Source organism: Priapulus caudatus, unplaced genomic scaffold (genome assembly GCF_000485595.1).
Source record: "Priapulus caudatus unplaced genomic scaffold, Priapulus_caudatus-5.0.1 Scaffold308, whole genome shotgun sequence".
Taxonomy (NCBI): domain Eukaryota; kingdom Metazoa; phylum Priapulida; class Priapulimorpha; order Priapulimorphida; family Priapulidae; genus Priapulus; species Priapulus caudatus.
The window spans coordinates 46,830-54,895 of NW_014577369.1; the positions used below are offsets into that span (position 1 = coordinate 46,830).

The 8,066-nt window shown below is 45.2% G+C and overlaps 1 protein-coding gene across 1 annotated transcript in view; it reads left to right on the forward strand.

Annotated features, from left to right (window-relative positions):
• The first annotated feature begins 3,475 nt into the window (after positions 1 to 3,475).
• The window catches only part of LOC106808820 (signal transducer and activator of transcription 5B-like), a 29,339-nt gene continuing 24,748 nt past the window's right edge, over positions 3,476 to 8,066 (forward strand). Inside the window, exon 1 of the mRNA XM_014811688.1 lies at positions 3,476 to 3,485. The gene's annotated coding sequence lies outside the window, so the exon portion shown is untranslated. The remainder of the gene's footprint in view (positions 3,486 to 8,066) is intronic.

The window sequence follows — 8,066 nt, forward strand, 5'->3', positions numbered from 1 at the left end:
CAAGTGAAATGTTGCACCTACACAGTTAGTAAGGTGAGCATAGACACTAAACATGGAAATTTACTCGATTAACAATAACCCTATCCCAAAAGAATTCGAATGGTTGAAGGCTTTAACAGGAGATCCGTCCCACCCCGCCCCCCCTCTCCCTGCCCTTGCTCCCCACTCACACCCTCCCATGACAGACCCACGGCTCACGGCACGCGAAAACTCTGCCCTGGTCAGTGCAATGGGAACGGGCTAACACTCCAGCCGCGGGCGAAGGCTTGCGCGCACGCGCAGCGCCCCCCCCCCCCGCCTACTTTGACTAACACTTTCCCTAGGGTGCGTCCGCTCAGATGGGACCCGCGGGGGCGGCTATCATGTCCCCGGGCCCCTGATACCATAAGCATCTGCGCCCTTGTCGGCGATCGGTCCTTCCTGGGCGCGCGTTAGTAAACGAACTGGTGCAGCCATGTGCTCACCCTCGAAGCAGGTTGCCGTCGTAATAATCGCGTATGCCGCTCGTTGCCGGCACGCAGCCGCTTCGCCACGCGGCGGCCCAAGCGTTGGTGTCAAATTACATTCTCGCAGTTGCGCAATTAGCCTGACCAGGCCCGCAACCTACATCTACGCAGTACGCATCATTAAGTGTGCCGCGAAGGCTTTGGGGGGGGAAATTTTAATTTGCTGCTGAAACGGCCCAGCGTCGAAGGCGTGCATCATGCTGAATTCAAGTTATGACACTAGATCTACGTGTAATGAGTGTTGCGGGCAGTGGAGTTACGTACTATAGAGCGGCCTTAGGCGCAATCTGAATCTCTGGTTTCTAGTCCGGCGACATTGTTCACTCGTTCTCACAACTCTCGCACAGGCGCTGATTAATGTTTTTTAATTGATACATAATTCAAAGCGTTATGGCAAAGGTGACCTGACAGTCTGTAAGAAGAAAAAGCGCCGCAAGTTGGCATGTTAAGCTACTAAGGTAGCTGTCACTAGCCTAACCAGCACTCATCCGATCACTTCTCATGTTCACTGTTGTTCAATAAACTAACGGCGTATGAAAACACCTAGCCACGCTCCAAATCATCTACGACATCGACTTTTTGTCATTTATATGCGGCGAGTTTTATATTGTTTAGCGTATTTATCTTTCGTTATATTCTACGTATATATCTACGTATGCATATACTTTAATCTTCAAAACAAAGAGAAATCACAGTGACGGTGTCTGTTAAACGTAGAGATATTTGATACAGCAATAGTAGGATATCATATGGGCCTCAGGATATCATATCATCGGACGTCATATATAGTATATATAAACTTTACAGGAGTTGAATCATAGAGATATTAAATACTATATAGTTAAGATAAATATATAGGTATATATATAGTATATACACTCTATAGTCGATATATACGGTGCGACCGTGTTTAACCGGATTGCGAGAACACAAATGGGCAGGGCGACACTGCGAATCGCTTGGGCGAGCTCATACACAAAACACAACCAACACGCAGAAGAACGAGTTTAGGCCGATGACCGTCGGCAGCATCTCCGGGACAAGGTCCACATGCAAGAACCAAGCCAGCGAGGGAAAGCAAAGAGCCAGCGCCAAAGGCAATTCTTACAGGTATCGCGTCCTAACTCCCAGCCGAACCCGCTGCGTCTTAACGTAAATCTGACTAAGACCGTCCCACTAATTCATATGGACTATTCATCCAACTTATTATGCCGTTGTTATAGATATTGAAGCAACACGCGATAGGACCATTAGCTGGTAAGCTAAGCACTGGCTTGTTCATCGATTTTACGTATGACTTATCCACCGATGTCTACTATTGTGGATATATATAAATATAACACACCACACTATATACTAAGCTATAATACTATATAACTATAAGAGTATATCTGATTGGTGTGTCCTACGCTATGTACTCCTGTTTGTCATTACACAGAAGACATCCTGCAACCGCGATTATTTCGAACTGGGGATCGCTGCTGCCCGGCTGTACGGCAAGGGGTCGTGCAAAAACCCCTGAAAGAGAAAAGGTAAAGTAGGCCGCAAGGACCTTCGCCTTACTGTACAAAATCGTATTAAGGTGATGGCACCACTGAGGGAGTTAAAGAGTAAAGGTGGACATCAATGATACACGTGCTGGCATGCGCACCATGGCGTCTTCAAGGAATGGCAACTCAGCGTGTCCTGTTTGTAATGCTTTACATCTTCACATCCAGACTAGTTCCTGAGCACATTAGGATCTAAGGACAAGAAGAAAGCAGAAAATGTGTGTATTGGTGTGGTAGGGTAGATAATTAGGAGAGTGCCTGTGTGTCTAGTAGTTGGAGACGGACAAACATATAAATAGTACAGATAGTATATATATATATAGCTATATAGTATATATATATAGTAGTATATATATATATACTATATATATAAACACAAGTCAGCGCGAAATGCAATTTTTTTTACCACAGAGCAAAACGGAGCAGACGATTAACTCGAAGCTACAGACAGCGAACACAAACCGAACATGGCGCACTTCTCAGCTAAGCACAGATGGAAGATGCGACAATCCTAGCCACGGCAAAAGTGAGTGCTGCCTCTAACATTTAGTCGTGCAAAGCGGCGTGCGAACACATTGTGCGGCCGGTCGGAGATCGTGAAAATGTGTTTCAGCAGGAAACGTGCGATAGCGTGAGACCTTGTCTGGAGACGCATGAATGATTTTAAACGTGAAACGAATTTACATGGGATACAATTAGTGGAAGAGGGGTACAAAATTAATTATTGGGAGGGTGAAGTCTTACTGGTTAGGCCAATCCTTGTGTTGAATATATTTAGAGGTAGTCGTTTAGCTCGAATGACTATGAAAAGACTTGTAATTGAAGCGGCATTCTAACCTAAAAGCGCTCGTCTATGGGCTCGTCTAGTAGAAATCTCTACAGCAAATCTCCTGCATGACTACTAGACGTCCTGCAATATTGTAGGAGTCCATGCAAACAAAGGTGTAGATTGAGCCTGGTGAATATAGGTGTTGCCACATCAGCTTCAGCCATCCACTCCACAATACCCGATTGACGCGATGTCGATACGCGCACCAATATAACATGCTTTGGATCGTGGACCTTTGATCATTGGGACACGTGGAAGTGTTTCTCTCTATGTTAAACTTTTACACGTAATAGCTGTTATGAGTTGTGAAGGTTGTTTCAATCAGATCACTATTCTAGTCATCATGACAAATAGTACTGGCTCAGTCTAACATGTCAATTCCATGTGTGTCTCATCTGAGTGTATGTATGTAACGTATAAGTAGCCGACACCGGCGTGACTTTACAATTTATGAAAATGTGAGCATTGAAATGCAGGAGCTAATGAAACCAAGATAATTATAGCAAATGAACACGAGTACTCGCATATAGTGTAATGTTTTATAGTAACAGAATCTAATACGGATGTAAACATTGTATAAATAAACATTTGAAATTCGAACCAAGAGTCCTCAAGAAAATTGTTTTCTAGTCTGTGCACTGCTAATGTTGCCAGCAAATCAATAATGTCGTCCTTTCTTTACACTATGTGTCATGTTACCGTATTCTCACTTACATATTAGCTTATGCCTCTTTCGTAATATCTATTGCATTTCGCATCACACTATAGATAAATGGAAGCCAGTTTGACATGCACTAATGTTAGGAGAAATAAATAGCATTATTAATTCCACATTGCTCATCGCGAATTCAATCACTGTGCAAAGTTATTATGAGCAAGTAAGCGGCTAAAACGCTCCATTAGGAGTGTTCCAACTTTGATATCAGATTAATGATTAATGATTATATGATTGAATGATTGATAATCCTAACCCCTAACCCTAACCCTAACGCTAACTATAACATAACCGCTAACCATTAATGACAATTAAAGTGGGAAGACTCCCTAATGGAGTATCACCCAAGAAAGCTACGCAGACACTACTCAACTACTGTCAGCCAGTGGCTGGAATTTTAGCAACCACCTGCCGTTAATAATCCAATCAATACGCTCTGTAATGTATTGTTCATTATATTAACATTGCCACAATTACAGCATTGCGCTAGTTCGTTTTCCCCCTGAGAATAGACGGCGGATAGGATAGTGATAAGACAAGGAGGAATGATGGCAGGCTGCATGTCCGTTGTGTCTTGTTAGTACTTGTTTTATTTCACCAATAAATTTATTATGTGAATGACATATTATGTGAATACATCACAACGCTCCAGGTATGATCTGTTATGATCAGCTTCTCCGTCCTTTTGAAGCCTATTCTGGGTAGTGGAGCGCGTACTGCCTCTGGTGGTGAGTCTGGCAGCGAAAGGAAAGTAATCGCTGTGTTGATCATAAAGTGTTCCTTGATCGCGATTGGCATCGAGCTTGATCCGTACAACCTGGCATACCACCAACGCTTGTGGCAAACACAACTGTGCGCCTACAGGAATAGTCAGACATGCAGAATGACTATTGTTTCAGCAAGGGCACAACATACGCAGTAGCCGTAGTATTTTTCCGTGATATATTACCGCATGATAACGAAATACTATATATCCGTCAGTTTACCGTTTTCGTAGCGGGGCCCGGGAATGGAAATGCTCTTATTTATTACGGAGCTGATGCGAATCAGAAACGACACGGAGTCAGCTAACATTAAAGATTAATCGCTTACGTACTCGTGACAGGCGATGCGTCGTTATTGATTTTTAGTATTCTACAAACCGCGCAGCACGCGCCAAATGCCTTCTCTTAGTGCCTCATGAAATTCCGTGCAATCGATTACGAACAATGCGTTGGCAATAATGAATTGAAGCGCCCCTTATTGATGTCCCTGTAAGGTGTTAGCATTAATGAACAATGTTCTTGAATAGTATTTGAATGCAAATCGTCACGTTGCGAATATTCGCCACGAACTTATCGGTATGGCCGATACTGGACAGTACGCTGTCTTTCGTACGATAGAGAGAATCTAGTTCATTTCTATACATTATCATACGTTATCCATCAGTCCCCGCAGGCGACGGCTGTCTTATTTCCAGAAACCATATGTACGGAAGTTAACATATATACGTTTAATTACGACTAAAAATATCTACAACTAGCTGTGATAGGTAGCATAGTTTTAGTGATGCACAAACAGGTATGATGGCCATATAACACAGTTTTACAAAGTAGTCAACTACCATGAGCGTACTAATTTATACTTTAGTACAAGAAGTTTAATAAGGAATGTTAGCATGCAGTAGTAGCTGCTAGGCTTGAGCAAAAATGACACATCATCAACTAAGCATTCTTCATGTAATGGTTATAAGTGACAAACACATGTATACATATTCATATATTAGTATATAATACTGAGTATGAATATAGTATATAGCATCTATCTTGTTTCACTACGCGCGGATCCAACTTTGTGTGTGGAGCATGCGTAACCTATTGTGTCTCCAGAAGCGTCCTGCTGCAGGCCCTAAACGACCAGACGACGTCCCAGCAGCGCTTGGGCAGGACGGTTCTGCCGTCCGTAACTATGACAACAAATTTGATTGCCGCCGGCCGCTTGGAGCTGTTAAGAATGACTGATGCCCTATCGAGAGCTCTCCTCATGCAGGTCTGAGATCCCCCTGGAGAACGTATACAGGTTTAACAACAGAAACAAATAAGTGTTTTCCTGCGAATGGCTTCCCGGTTTGCGTGCGACAGTCGTAGCGCAACCTGTTCTAGTTTCGCGCCGAAAATGCGACGCAAATGAATTTACGTGTGCTGTCCCGAGAGGAGGAGGGGAAGGAGCCGAACGTGGCCAAAATTGTGATATCGTCATTTTATACGCGGTCGCCGAACGGGCGACAAATCGGCGATGAATCGACAGAACCACTTCGTGCGATTCGAATGCGGTATATATACCGTAGATATATATATATATATATATATATATATAGTAAATCTTGTGTGTGTGTGTGTGTGCGTGCGTGCGTGCGTGCGTGCGTGCCTTGCGTGTGTGGGTGTGCGTGTGCGTCGCGTGCGTGTCGCTCGCCCGTGCGCGTGTGTGGCTGTTCGTGTCGGCGTGCGTGCGTGCGTGCCGCTGAGTCGCGTCCTTTGCTTGCGTGTGTTCGCGTCGGGTGATATGGGTGTGTCTGTCGCCTGTCGTCGTGTGCTTGCGTGTGGTGGTGTGCCTGTCCGTTGTCGTGGTGTGTGTGCCGTCGCCGCCTGCGTGCGCGTCCGTGTGTGTGTGGTGGCGTCCCGCCGTGCGTCGCCGCGTCGCTTTTGCTTGCGTAGTGGTGCGCTCGTGCTGTATGCGGCCTGTGCTGTGTCGTGTGCTGTGTGGTGTGTGTGCTGCGTGCGCTCGCTGCGTGCCGGCTCGCGCTCTGCCCCGCTCGCTCGTCTTCGCCGTGTGCGGCGTGCGTGCGTGCTTGCTTGCGCTGTGCGCTGGTGTGTTGGGCGCGTCTGTCGCTGCTCTGCCTCGTCTCGCCTGTCGCCCTCGCTGTGTGTGTGGTGTGTGTGTGTGTGTGTGAGGTGTGTGAGTGTGTCATGGGTTTGTGTGAGTGTGTAGGGCTTTGTGTGGTGTGTGTGTGTGTGTGTGTGTGTGGTGCTGTGTGTGTGTGTGTGTGTGTGAGTGGGTGAGTGTGTGCTGTGTGTACTACCGAGCGCGAGGCCTAACCGTTGGGCAAGTGCAGTTGCGTTACGCCAGTATTTCATGTCTCCCACGGCCCCTGCTCACCTCGTTCGAGAATCGTCCGTACGTGTTCAGTTCGAACCCACCGTGTTCGTCTTGGCGAAGGATATGGCCTGAACAAGATAGATGCATATATATATATATATATATATATAGTGAAAGCTTGTGCCTTAACAGAAATCAGCTAACCAATCGCAGTGAACGGTTACTCGAATGATTCTGTGTAGCGCATAACATTCGTGATATCACAGGGGTGTATAGCATTCACACGAAAGCCAAAGGTTGCATAAGTCCGATCCGTTGCACTCAATTGCTTCGATATAATAAACGCTTAATTGTTTATTATAATCAAGAACCTTTCGCGAGTCCAACAATACAGATAGTGAGTGCTATAGACAAGACTTTTGCACGGATATGGCTGGAATATTGTTAAGGGGTGTCGTTGTTTTTTTGCTGTTTTGGGGTGATCAGCTTCTAGCAAGAACGAATGCGGAGGAAAAAGCGACCGTGCTACTGAACAGATGGGCAGGTAACCCGGAGCTGCCGGATAAAACCGGGCAGTGAAACTGAATATACCGCTTCGTATCCGTCAGCTGTATTCTCATTCAGCTTAAACATGACAAGATCACGTATACCAATATTGATAGTAAAATATAGAAGTAAAAACACACGAATACCCATGTAGATATCGAAAATGAATATAGGAAAAATGGAATGCGGTGTATTCAAGATCATCAAGCTAAATTAACAACAACAATATGTTTTTTTCGGTTATATATAACTAGCTCGTGGTTGTTGCTATAGAGTCCGATGAAGACACATACTCTCGAAAGTTCGCTAATTAAAATTTGACACCTCATTATATTTTTTTATAACTATTTTCTTATATCAGTATTGATATATCTACTATATAATAGTAGAAGGAGCCGAAGTGTCGTTTTCCGTATCTCCTCCGAAACCGTGCCACGTAGTCTCACGCGAATCGAGCTGGGGGCCCCTTCTGGACGTCCCGAATACATTCGATTTTTCGATGGTAAAGTGACTTTTTGAGGCAATTTTCTAAAAAGTTATGTGCCCGAAGAAACTTCGGCATTCATCGGAAACCCGCACCAAATTTTAAGATCGCCAAATCCGCATGCGCACACACGCACACACCAAAGCCATTGCAGCTGCGGTGTATATACAACCAAGCACTGCCGCGCACAGCTGTGAGGCGAAAATTCAAGAGAAACCACAAAGAGAGACGGCTGCAGTTGTATGTGTGTGTGTGTGTGTGTGTGTGTGTGTGTGCGTGCGTGCGTGCGTGCGTGCGTGTGTGCGTGTGCGTGTGCGTGTGTGCGTGTGCGTGTGCGTGTGCGTGTAAATGTGGTATGAGT